A 13,929-nucleotide genomic window follows, 5' to 3' on the forward strand; every position below is an offset into this window, starting at 1 on the left:
TCCCCTATCTGAAGCTTACTAAAATATAATTTTAGTGATGCATCAATAGAAATAGAATTGAAGATCTATCAGTTGATGCAACAAACTAATGAAGACATTGCATATGAATCAATACATTAGGTACAATGCTATTCAGTTGTTTCGAGTTGTCTTTGGCATGTGTTGTCAAAGAGGGAGAGTATACTGTCATATCTTTCTGAAATTTGCAAAATAATAAGAGTTTGTGTAAGAGGGAGAGATTATTATGAAAGAGGGAGTTTGCTGTATTTGAAAAAGAAAGTGAAGTATTCTGTCAGTAAAAGAATTGTTTAAAAATTTCATTCTGCTATGAAATTTTGTGTTTCCATCAATGCCAAAGAGGGAGATTGTTGGAACAACAATTGTTCAATTGTGTGTTTTCTTTGATGTCACACAAATGTCATATCAGTCATCAAATAGAGTCTACCGAGCTCAGAAGGTCAACAAGGCAAAGGATAGAGTCTATCGAGCTCAAAAGGTCAGCAAGACAAAGGACAGAGTCTATCGAGCTCAATGGTCAACAAGGCAAAAGGATAGAATCTACCGAGCCTAGGAGGTTACTAAAGAAAACTTGTAGTATCTACTGAGTAAATAGTTCTTACCAAGCTCACTTGGTCATCAAAAGAAATGTGGCAAAAATAGTTCTTATCAAGCTCACTTAGTCATCAAAGGAAATGTGGCAGAAGTAGTTCTTATCGAGCTCTCATGAAGGAGTTCAGTTCTTACCGAGTAAACTCAGTAGCCAAAGGATTTTATGGATATTACAATGTTAACCGAGTCAAGAAGGTTAAATTAGGAAATTTTTGTAAGCAATATTTACCGAGTAGGGTTGGCCAGTAAAGGATTTCATTATTTTATGAAATAACGTTTATTTGTTTAAAGTAATATTTATAGCCAACTGATGTATGGTTTATTGGTAAATGTAACATGTAAATGGGCTGACTTGACAATCTGAATGGTATAACTAAGAGGTCAAGTTGTGAATTCTAAGTGTGTAGTTGAAGTGTATGGAATCAATATGATATGTAGACTGATTATTGTGTAAGAAAATTTGAAGGATGATCAGAGATCATTGAGGAGAAACAAAGCTATACTTGATCAAAGAGGATCTAAAGATACTGAAAAGAGACCTGTAGTTAGGAAATTCAGTTGCATCATGTTCAAGTCAATTAATTGTTTCTTTCTAACCATTAAAATAGTGATTTCAAATCTCTTAATAGAGTTGGTTTAACAACCATTTTGTAAATCCTCTAACAAGGTTATAGTTTAGTTGAATTGTTCTAAAGAGCTCTAGCAAGGCCACTCCTAATAGGGTGATTAAATCATCTAATAGGGTCACACCTAATAGTGTGGATTGTTACCTTTAACAAGGTTGGCTCCTAACAGGGCTTACTTCAAAAGAGTGAAAAATTAGTGACTAGTTACTTGGTGGTTTTTCCCATATTGGGTTTCTATGTTAAATCTAGTGTCTTGTGTTCATTTTGTTTTCAATTGCATCCATGTTTGCTTGAAGATAAGTAACAGTTTAATTTACCAAGTTATAACATTTTTGTTATGTTTACCAAGTATCAGTAGTAACTAGATCTTTAAGACATCTAAGGGATATATGGATTAATTTTTGTAAGTAACTAATTCACCCCCCCCTCAGTTACTCTACCTTTAATTCCAACAGGTTTGACATCAATGATAACATAACAATTGTCTCAATTGTAGTTTCCAACAATTCCCATATCTGAGGTAAGTTGAGAAGAGATGCAATATTATATGAAATTTTATGATTAGAATATCTTTCACATTGATGCATAAAGTCACACTTTAGGATCTTCCTAAAGTTGTGAAAAGATGAACTAAAGCATGAGTAGATGAGAGTGCAAGGAATCAAGTAAAAAATGAAATAGGAAGTGATCTTGAAGTATCAATCAGATAGTGACACAAAGAGACGATGTTGTATATGTGAAGGGATGATGTCTTTGGCATGTTGTCAAAGAGGGAGAGAATATTAAGTTACCATATCAAAGAGGGATTATATATATATATATATATATATATATATATATATATATATATATATATATATATATATTATCCCTCTTTGATATATATATATATATATATATATATATATATAGATACCACAAAAGTTATCAAATAAAGAGGGAGAGAATGTGTGATCATAGTTACCATACATCTAATGATACAGGGAGAAGCTGAATCACAAGAAGAGATGTCAAAGAGGTAGTCAATATAGTTGGTATTATAGTTGGTGTTAGACATCCATGCACCTAAATATGAGAATCATAATGAAACAAAAGATATTAATGAAGATCTAATACAAATTACATAGGGAGCTATTAATAAAAAATCATGAGAGTCCTTTGCATTTTCATGGTAAATAGAGGTATCACCATAAATGCCAAAGATGGAGATTGTTTTAAACTAAAATTGGAATTATTATTATGTTTTTATTGATGTCAAACCTTACTAGTGAGAAATTTACTAACAATGTAGTGTTCCATATTAGTTGATTGATGAAGAGGATTTGAAAAAAGAGTTAACTAGATAAACTACTGAATTTATCAAGTAAAGAGGAGCAAGTATGTTGGAATTACAATGGGCACCTGATCAATTAGTCTTTAACAATATAGTATATTGTTTAATCATTGTATGAAGTAAATAAGATAGTTAAGTCGGAGTATATAAGATAAAGCAAGAAGTTGAGTAAACACTAAGCTTGATTGAGTATAAGTTTTACTAGGCTAATGAAGCAGAAGATTAAGGAACTTAAGAGATAGCCGAGAAAATAATATTAGTCAAGTATTAGTTATGACCAAGCAAGATGAAGAAGTAAAATGTAGTAGAAATTGAGTGAAGTAAATATTGAATTAACTAGTATAAGCCAGCTGAGACAAAACAATACAGATTGAGCTATATTATGATTACCAAGAAGAAGAACATAGTGATGACTAAGTGTCAACATTTTTACAATTTGTGAAGAATCTAGTTTTGAGGCCAACATAGTTGAATTTTTTAGATTAGTCAAAATGAATGGATGATAAGGATTGATGAGATGGTTTATTTAATGTATGAATTGAGTTTGTTAAGTGATCAAATGCAAGGATTTAAAGAGAGTTTTCTAGAAGTGTCAAGCAAGGATAAGAAGGACAAAAGGATGGACAAATTTCATGAATATATTTAAACCCTAATATCTATGGTGATGTTTAAGTGAAAAAAAATTAAAGATACCTATTTAAGGAGGCATAAGGGATGATTATTAAGTTTGGTTTGTTGTTGATTGGAAATTTTTTGGAGAACTCATGAAGAACAAAGTAGCAGAGGAAAAGAGAGAAGATTACCAAAGTATGATTACTTGAAGGGTTGCCAAGCATATTAGAGATAGAGAGTATAATGAAGTCAAGTCAATGAGCTAAATAGAGATCCAAATTCACAAAGTGAGTTGTATCTTGATAGATCAAACCTAGCTATTACTTTCTAACCACTATGACAATAAAATCCTTTAATCAAGGTTGACCTAACAATTTTTGCAAATCCTTTAATCAAGATGACATTCTAATGGAATGATCCAAGTCCTCTAATCAAACCACTCCTAATAGGGTGATTAAATATTCTAACTAGGTCACACCTAACATTATATTTTGTAACCTTTAACAGGATTGGCTCTCAAAAGAGTGAAAAGTGGTAACATGTTACTTGGTGGATTTTTCCATATTGGGTTTCCACATTAAATCCTGGTGTTATATATGTGTGAACGTTGTTTTCTGATGCATGCTATTTATTATTGTTTTATTTCTATTAGTTGGTATATATTGAATAGAGAGTTAGCGATGAATGAATAAATTAAGTTGTTATATTTTGCCGAGTGATTTCATGAGGTTAAATAAGTTGTGTGAAGTTAATAAATGTTGAATTGGTGCATCTGGACCCGAAGATAACTGATTCACCCCCCACTGCCTCTAAATTATTTTAAATATTCTAACTATTGGAAGATTGGCAAGATTTTTGGAAGATTAGTTTGATGATGATATGTTACATTCATGACTGAGTTTGTCATTGATGTCAACATAGCATGTTTGATGTCTTTTGTGGTATCTGATAGAAGAATAGCAAAAAAATTAAGTAAGTACAAATGACTAGTTGAGTATAATAATCACCCGAGGTTATGAGAGATACTTCTAAGTATCTAGTATATTTAGTTAATGTTAGAAGAAAAAAAGAAAAGCCTAGAAGAAGTTATGTAAGTTTTGGTGATATTTGTTCTGAGGTAGAGTTTACAGAGGCATGTTTTGGTAAACTAGTTATATCTCTTAGTAGAGTTGATATCTTGATGATCGAGCTTGAGGACATGAAGACATGTTGATGATGATGTGGCTAAGCTCACTTATCATAATATTGAGTGTATAGAAAGCTATTCAAGTTACAAGGTGGAAGATTTATGTTATTGTTAAGTGTAACATGTTCTTGATGAGGTCCCATAATAATTAGTGGACAAGGACTAACAACCAACTCCAGAATTGTTTTATGGACTCAGTATAGAGGAAGGATATTTTCCTTTATCATGAAAATAGATATGTGACTTGGAAATGTTTGAAAAGTAATAACACAGTATGAAATGTGAAGTTGAGCAAAGCAGTGCAGAAGTGAAGGAAACTTCATTGCTGAGGTTTTTCTGAGTGATATGAGGTTTGGTATTTGGATCCGAGGTTTGTGACCTAGTTTACAAGGTTTGAAAATGATTGGTCTAGTTGACAGGATAGAGGAAAGTAAAAAGGAAAGAAGAAGATACCAGTAAATTATTTGTTTGAGCAGTGAACTTTTCTTGTAGTTGAAATTACATGTTTGGGCAGTGCACTCTTCTTGCATACAATATACCACAAATCCTAATAGGGTTAGAATCTCATAAAAAGGATTCAACCTCTCCTAACAGGGACTCATTGTACTAAATTTCATACAAGACTCCTAACATGATTTTTGCTCTAGCAAGGAATATTTATATTAGTACATCATCTTATGGGCATTATCCCCACCAAGGTTTTCCCTTTGGTCAAGGGTTTCCCTAGTCAACTTATTTGGTGTACTTGTCTATGTGCATCTTTGTATGGTTTCTATTTACTTTGGTTGAATGGTTAAGTTTTTTTAATGAAAGTAAGAGGTTTAATTATTGGATAAATGATTCACCCCCTCTCCCTCTCAGTTATCTTGGTGGGCTATTGTTTCTAGCAATTGGTATCAGAGCCTCAGGTCCTTGAAGAGAAAGTTTAACATCTTTGGGAGATCCATGGAAAACATGTTTAGGAAAGATAGTCCAAATTTTGACAGAACAAACTATGACAATTGGAAGGAAAAAATGAAGACACATTTGTTGTGTATGGGTCTGGGATATTGGATCTTGACAAAATCAGCGAAGATAATCATTGAAGAAAAATATTTGTAAACTTGCAGCAAGACAAAAAGAGATGTTTTCACGTGTGACATGAGAGCTAGAGAAGCACTATTGACTGTACTTCTTGAAATTGAGTACAATTAGGTAAAATCACTTCCTACTTCACATTTGATTTGGAAAGCTTTGGAAAATAGTTTTGAAGGTGATGCACATTCTAAGAAGTTGAGACTACAAAGTTGGATTTGTGCATTTCAAGATACTAAGATGATGGAAGATGAATCTGTAAGAACATATATAGGTAGGATATCAAAAATTACTATAGGCATTAAGGCTCAAAGAGGAAACAAAGAAGATGATGAGGTTATATGGAAGATATTGAAAAATATAATGCCACCATTCAAGCCAATAGTTTTGGTGATACAGTTGTTGATATCATGTACCAAATTTTTCACAAAGGAGACATTGCTTGGAAGACTTGAAGTAGTTGAGAATGAATGTAGATAGTCTAGAGAACTAACCAGAATAGAAACAATGCTCACTACCTTGAACATTCGACCTAACCTATCAAGGAGCACAAGTGCTAGTGGAGATTTTTCTAGCAACAACAGATCTAAAGAAGAAAGAAAGATTGATGAAGTAGTAGCCATTCTCATAAGAAGAGAAAAGGGAGGTAAGAAAATATTTAAGTGTTGGACTTGCAATGGTTATGGTCATTATGCATCTAAGTGTCCAGAAAGGGAGAAAAAGTATAAGGGAAGTCATACGCCTAGCAAAGATAGAGATTGTTTGTATGCAAATGAAGATAATGATTCTAATGATCAAGCATTAAGTGCTAGTGATGATGAAATTGGATTTGTGGCAATTAAAGAGGAAATCTCAGAGAAGATATCTTTGGTATCATAGGTTGAGAAGAAATATAATTGGATAATTGATAGTGGTTGTTCACATCATATGATTGGTGATATGAACAAGTTTGTTGATTTCAAAAGTCAAGATGGAGGAATTGTCAAAGTGGGAAACAATGCAACATGCCAAGTAAAAGGTATTGGATCTATAACTCTTGATGGAAAAACTAAAACTGAGGATGTCTACTCTATTGATGGTTTAAAACATAATCTTTTGAGTGTTGGAAAATTAATAGACAAAGGTTATAAGTTGCAATTCATAGAAAAGACATGCATGATTAGAGATGAAGATGGAAAGGTAATTGGAACACAAACTAGATATAGAGGTAATGTATTTTAGTTGAATCCTATTAAAATGACATGTTTGGTTGCTAAGGTAGATGATAGTTGGTTATGGCATAAGAGATTCTATCATATAAACTTTGATAGTATTGTGAGGACTAGTAAAATTTTTTTTGTTAGAGATTTTTCGAAGATTGTAAAGCCTACTAACACAATTTGCAAGGAGTGTATTTTGGAAAAGTATAACAAAACCTCTTTTCCTAGCAAGAAGTTTACCACTACAATGAAGTTGGAGATTGTACACAAATCTCAATGGTCCTACAAAGACAAGAGGATTCTATGGTGAAAGGTATTTTATGATTCTTGTTGATTATTTTTCTAGAATGATGTGGGTTGTATTTCTTAAAGAGAAATCTAAGGCATTTGACAAGTTTAAGATATTCAAGAGTATAGTTAAGAATGAATCTAGTGTAAAGATTAAATATTTAAGATCAGATAGAGGAGGATAATTTACTTCAAATGAGTTTAACATGTTTTGTTAGGAAAATGGAATTAAAAGACAACTATCAACTCCAAGAATCCCTAAATAGAATGGCATTGCAGAAAAAGAAACAAGTCTATAATAAAAGAAACTAGAGCCATGTTAAAAAAAAATAATGTATCTAAGAGATTTTGCAGAGAAGTGAATACAATAGTCTACACTATGAATAGAGTTCAAGTCAGGAAGGATACAAACAAGACATCTTATGAACTGTAGTTTGGTCACTGACCTACAGTTAAGTATCTTATAATATTTTGAAATGTTACACTAAGAGAGATGATGAAATTAGTGAGTTTGATTCTAGAAGTGATGAAGGTATGTTTCTTGGTTATTCATTGAAAAGAAAGGCTTATAGATGTTATAATCAGAGAAATAAGACTATTATGGAAAGTGCTAACATAAGAATTGATGAGAAGTTTAGAATACAAGAGAGAATGATTAATTACCATTCAGATGATGATGTTGTTACTAAGCCAAGGAATGCTAAGGTATTTCTTAAGACTAACAATGATTTCTAGAATGAAGGAGAGCAAAGGTAGAAACAAAGCTCGGAACCTTCAGTAGAACAAAGAGTTGAGATAACAACTCCTAATTTAGAAAAGAACATGATAAAGAATCACCCATCCGAATAGATCATTGGAAGCAAAGACAAAGTTGTGATGATAAGAAGTAGAGTTAATGAAGAACTATGCTTGATATCTAAAGTTGAACCAAGCAGATGAAGTATGTAAAGATGATTACTAGAAACAAGCCATGAAAGTAGAATTGGATCAAATAGTAAAGAATGAGACATGGGAATTGGTCCCCAGACCAAAAGATAAGAATGTGATAGGAACCAAATGGGTATTCAGGAAAAAAATGAATGAGCAAGGAGAAGTTATAAGAAAAAAAGAAAGATTGGTATGTAAAGGTTATTCATAGAAAGAAGGAATATATTATGAGGAGACTGATGATCCAGTGGATAGAATAGAAGTAGTAAGATTATTCTTAGCCTATGCAACACAAACAAAATTTAAAGTATATTAGATGGATGTCAAGTCAACAATTCTAAATGGAGAACTTGAAGAAGAGGTATATATTGAGCAGCCTGAAGGATGTCCTTTGATTGTTGACAAGGACATAGTATGTAGACTAAGGAAAGCATTGCATTGATTGAAGCCAACACCTAGAACCTAGTATGCAAGTTTGGATAAGCATCTGAAAATTTTTAGATATAGCAAAGGTATGGCAGATAACAATCTATATTGGAAATAAACTGATAATGGTTTGATGATTTTGGTAATATTTGTTGATGATATCATATTTGGAGGAAATGATGAAGAAAGTAAGAAGTTTTCTTAAGAATGAAGAAAGAATTTGAAATGAGTATGATAGGAGAAATGAAATATTTTCTAGGATTGCAGATAGTACATAATAAAGAAGGAATATTTATTTCTCAAACTAAGTACTTGAAGGATTTACTAAAAAGGTTTGGTTTGGAAACATGTAAATCTATTGGAACACCTATGGTGACTAGACACAAGTTATCTACAAAGGATGAGACACCTACTATTGAGCAAAAGAAGTACAAATCTATGATTGGAGGTTCACAATATCTAACTCACACAAGATTGGATCTAACAAATGTAGCTGGAATTGTTGCAAGATTCTAGGCTGATCCCAAAGAAGCACATTATGTAGCAGTGAAAAGAATATTCAAATATCTGAAAGGAACTTCCAAATTTTGATTATGGTATAACAAATCTAATGATTTTACTCTAAGTGTGTATACTAATGTAGATTGGGTAGGTAGTATGGATGATATAAAGAGCACTAGTGGAATAACTTTCTTCCTTGGAGGAAGATTAGTTTCTAGGTTAAGAAAGAAGCAGGATTGTACATCTCAAAGTATAGTAGATGTAGAGTATGTTGCAGTGGAAAATAACTGCAATCAAGTAATTTGGATTAAGTAGATGCTGAAGGATATAAGGATAGAAATCAATAAACCTATTGTTATACATAGTGACAACACAAACATGGTAAATATGTCCAAGAATCTAGTACTACATTCAAAAATTAAGCACATTTCTATTAAATATCATATGTTGATAGAGAAAGTTGCAGAAAAGGAAATCAAATTGGAGTATGTGAGCACAAAAGAGAAAATTGCAGATATATTCACTAAGCCTCTTCCCAAAGAGACTTTTGAGTATTTGTGAGGTATTCTTGGGGTTATGCCCCTTCCTACATCAGAGTAAGAAGATGCAAGAGTGCATCATTCTAGGATAATAAGGCACCATTGTTCGTCTAGACTAGATGCTGATGCTTCTTATATGGGGGAGTACCTGTGATGGACAGAGTCACTCAGGACTCTTATTAATATTTTTGATGTTATTGAATAGTGTCTTTTGACACTTGAGCTAAGTATCAGTTATTGCAAAGTTTGATGTAGAGATGTTGGTTGCAAAAACCTTTGACATTGATATCAATGGGGGAGAGTTTGGCATTAGACTATGGGGGAGAAGTATTGGAGGAAAACATTATGTTAAGAAGATGTTTTGCATGAGTATGGGAGAATGTGGCATAAATTTGAAATAATAGACTGATATAGATCACATTGAGGTATATCAATGGCGGAGCATGATTGATAAAGAAGATTTGAAGACTGTTTGTCTTTTGTTGGCATTCTTGGAACTAGATGGTTTTTCATCTATGTTTCCATCAATGCCAAAGGGGGAGATTGTTGGAAGATTGGCAAGATTGTTGGAATATTGGTTTGATGCTGATATATTACATTCATGACTAAATTTTTCATTGATGTCAACATAGCATGTTTGATGTCTTCTGTGGTATCTAATAGAAGAACAACAAAAAGATTAAGTCAATATGGGTGGCTATTTGAGCATAATAACCACCCAAGGTTACGAGAGATACTTCTGAGTATCTAGTATATGCAATTAATGTTGGAAGCATAAAAGACAAGTCTAAAAGAATTTATGTAATTTTTGGTGATATTTGTTTTGAGATAGAGTTTACAAAGGCATGTTCTTGTAAACTAATTATATCTCTTAGCAGAGTTGATATCTTGATGATCGAGCTTGAGGACATGAAGAAGACATGTTGATTATGACATGGCTAAGCTCACTCATCATAATATTGATTGTATAGAATTTATTCAAGTTTCAAGGCAGAAGATTTATGTTATCGCTATGTGTAACATGTTCTTAATGAGGTCCCATAATAATTAGTTAAGGACTAACCACCAACTCAAGAATTGTTTTATGGACTTGGTATAAAGGAATGATGTTTTCCTTTATCATGACAATAGATATGTGACTTGGAAATGTTTGGAAAGTAGAAGAGTAGTATAGAATGCAAAGTTTAGTAGAGTAGTGTAGAAATGAAAGAAACTTCATTGTTGAGGCTTTTTTGAGTGATCTGGGGTTTGGTATTTGGATCTGAGGTTTGTGACCTAGTCTACAAGGTCTGATAGTGATTGGGCTAGGTGAAAAGATAGAGGAAAGTATAGAGGAAAGAAGATGACACTTGTAAATTACTTGTTTGAGTAGTGAGCTCTTCTTGTAGTTGAAATTGCATGTTTGGACAATGGGCTCTTCTTGCATACATTATACCACAACTCCTAATAGGGTTGGAATCTCCTAAAAGGGATTCAAAGTCTCCTAATAGGGACTTATTGTACTAAATGTTGTAATAGATTCATAATAGGGTCTATCCTCTAACAAGGAATATTTATATTAGTAAATCATCTTGTGGGCATCATTCCCATCAGAATTTTCTCTCTGATCAAAGGTTTCCCTAGTCAACATATCTGGTGTAACTATCTATGTGTATCTTTGTATGGTTGTTGTTTACTTTGATTGAATAGTTAAGTTTGTTTAATGGAAATAAGAGGTTTAATTATTGGATAACTAATTCACCCAACCCCCTCCAATTATCTTGGTGGACTATTGTTTCTAACACTAACAACTAAGAATTATGATGTTTAGATGCATTGACCTAAAGAACTTGGCATGATAAGAATAACTCTAATGGTTGGATTAGGGTAAACATGAGGAAGAATTTAAGAGGGATTTTTATCCTAGGAAGGAAACAAATTTTTATCTCCAAACACAAAACCCTATAAATGTACCAGAAACTCATAAGATCACAAAGAGGAATAACAACTAATTTGTAAGCAACTCTAGGTGTAGTGCCTCTCGTGTTTGCAGTCTGTACCTTGTCTATTTTTGATTCGAGAGATACTTGATACTCTTTTGATATATGTACCTTGAGACGACCTGAAGGTCGAATGTTATATTTTGATTTTCGTACCATAGATGCTTTGTTGCTATGCTGTTCAGTTTATCATATTTGCATGTTGATGTTATTTTGAGATGACCGTAGATCTATAATGATATCTAGTTATATGATGTATTGGACCTATTTGTTGACTATGTTATGAGATGGATTCTACGTTATGGTTATTTATTTCATTCTTCTATCTTCATGCTTTTTGTGAATGTGAGTGATGTAAATGGATTAAATAGGTATTTTAATACATGTTTCTTTGGCTATGATATTATTTTGCATTACACTTGATCGTGTGTTTTAGTGTGCAGGAAATATATCCCTGGCAGTGGCCTATGGAGTTAGTGATCCAGCTATTCATATTTTGCCAATGTCGCTCCTATATGGTCGACGTATCCTTATTTAGTTATTTTATATTAAAACCTTTTGGTGATTAGCAAATTCGAACTCAGTTGCATTATGTGATTAGACCAGTGAACATGTCTGTGCATTTAGAAGTTTACATTTGTCGCAAAAGTGTTAAGTGTTTTTTTGTAATTTTGGGTTTTCGAGTTTTTAATCTTTTGGATTTAATTTCTAGCAGCTTTGCCTTAGGTGAATTTCCATTATGGATAATAACTTATTTTCATTTGGGTTGTTTCGGAGTTTAACTACTCCAGCTAGCTATTTTCCATTATCAGCTATTCACTCAAAATGAATAAATATTGGAAAAGTGAATTCATTATTCACTTCTCACATTTTGGAAAATTGAGTTTGGAGAGCAAATTTGGAAATCCTCTTCTGAAGGATTATTGTTTTGCTTGTTGCGGGAGCTGTGAGCGTGGTATCTTTGCGAGGTTGGTGTCATTGGATTCGGCTCGAGGAGTTCTCACTTTGCCGACAGTTTCAGTAGTTTCAACGAAGTATTTATTTATTCTACCAGTTTCAATTTCGACCCTTTTTGCTGTCAGGTAGGGCCTTCCCGTTTTAATTTTTTTTCTCTATTTCTACTTCTGTTTCTTGTAGCAATATGTTAGAAGGTTGTGAACTAGTGTTCCCCTCCGTTTCTGTATGCTAGTTCTACCCGGTTGGTCGGGTATGAACGTTTTACCTGTTTTTGAAATGGAGGTTTAGGTTTTTGGGCCGTTATGCTGGTCGTTTTTGCATACCGTGTTTGTTTTCAATTATCTTTGGATTTTTGGGGTTTTTGAACCCAAAGGCCAAATGGGTTTTAATTTTGTAATTTTTTCAAAATTTGGGGTTTTTACCTCGTTTTGTGTGCTGCCCTGTTTTCTCAAGTTTTCTTGGCACATTGTGGTTCGTGGACCTGGATGATCTATTTGGATACCAGTTGAAACACTTTTTCATCTTTTGTTGCATTGGGATGCATGTAGTATCCGTTATCCTGATTTTAGTTTGGTTGATTAACTTCTGTTTGCATTCTCATCTGGTCCTTGTGAATGATCTCTGTGATGGTGGTGTGCCACACACATGTATATTGTCGGGTGACCTGCGGGGCTCGATCTTCTGTGGTACTTTCGAAAGTTGTGATCATTGGGGTTGGGTTGGGAGTTTGCATGCCTTCGGGCACTCATCATTGGATGAGCATGGGTAGGGTAGGGTAGCATATGGAGGGGGCTTCTATCCTGTAACCTGGTGACTACTTCCCGGTTGGCAGAGGAAGTTTTATATAAGTGATAATTAAATTAAAACTTGGGGTGGTAATAACATTAAAGATAATAAATGGTACTTTTGTATATTGGCCTTTGGTTGAGGGAGTTGAGCTACACAGTGTATTGGCCTTCCATTGAGGGAGTTGAGCTACACAGATCCGAGCTTGGGCTTGTGATGCCAAGCAACTCTCCATGATGTCAGTCCCTATGTAGTAGCCCATTGAGGTGTCTGACCAGGACTTATAGATTATGCATTGTCTATGTCTTGCATTCAGTCATCATACTGCTTGGCATGTGTATTACCCATGGTTATTGTCTTGTGTGTGTGTGGTTGGATCATTATCTCCATTAGCACGGCGGGTGTGGACCTGCAGGTGCCACGTGGTTGGGAGGCATAGCTACCTTCACCACTGTTAGTGATCGGTGTACAAAGATGATCTATTGTTCTAGCATGATCGTTTCTGGATGTGTCACTTGGTACTTCGATTTGCGGAGTATGCTTTCTAGTGATTTATGCTTTCATTGGGATGTTGTGTTTCATGTTTACATGATGTTGGTTTTATGCATTCGTTGTTATGATGTTTAGCATATAGTAGATGATGTTATCTGATTACAGGGTTATCTTATGTTAGTACTAGCATGTTAGATTTCATTTACTTATATTGTAGCATGTTTAGTAGTGATGTCCCTATCACAACAACACCAATGATCTAATCGGTGGCTTGGGATGTTATGCGCGAAGGATGGCGCCCACGATGGTCCTATGATGCCATTGATGATTGGGAGGAACCGTGTACTTAGTTGGTTAATTTTCTCATTGCAATGTTATCTATGCTATTGCAATGT

The sequence above is a fragment of the Cupressus sempervirens genome, chromosome 8, assembly GCF_028749045.1.
Source record: "Cupressus sempervirens isolate cs-2001-9-10 chromosome 8, ASM2874904v1, whole genome shotgun sequence".
Lineage (NCBI taxonomy): Eukaryota > Viridiplantae > Streptophyta > Pinopsida > Cupressales > Cupressaceae > Cupressus > Cupressus sempervirens.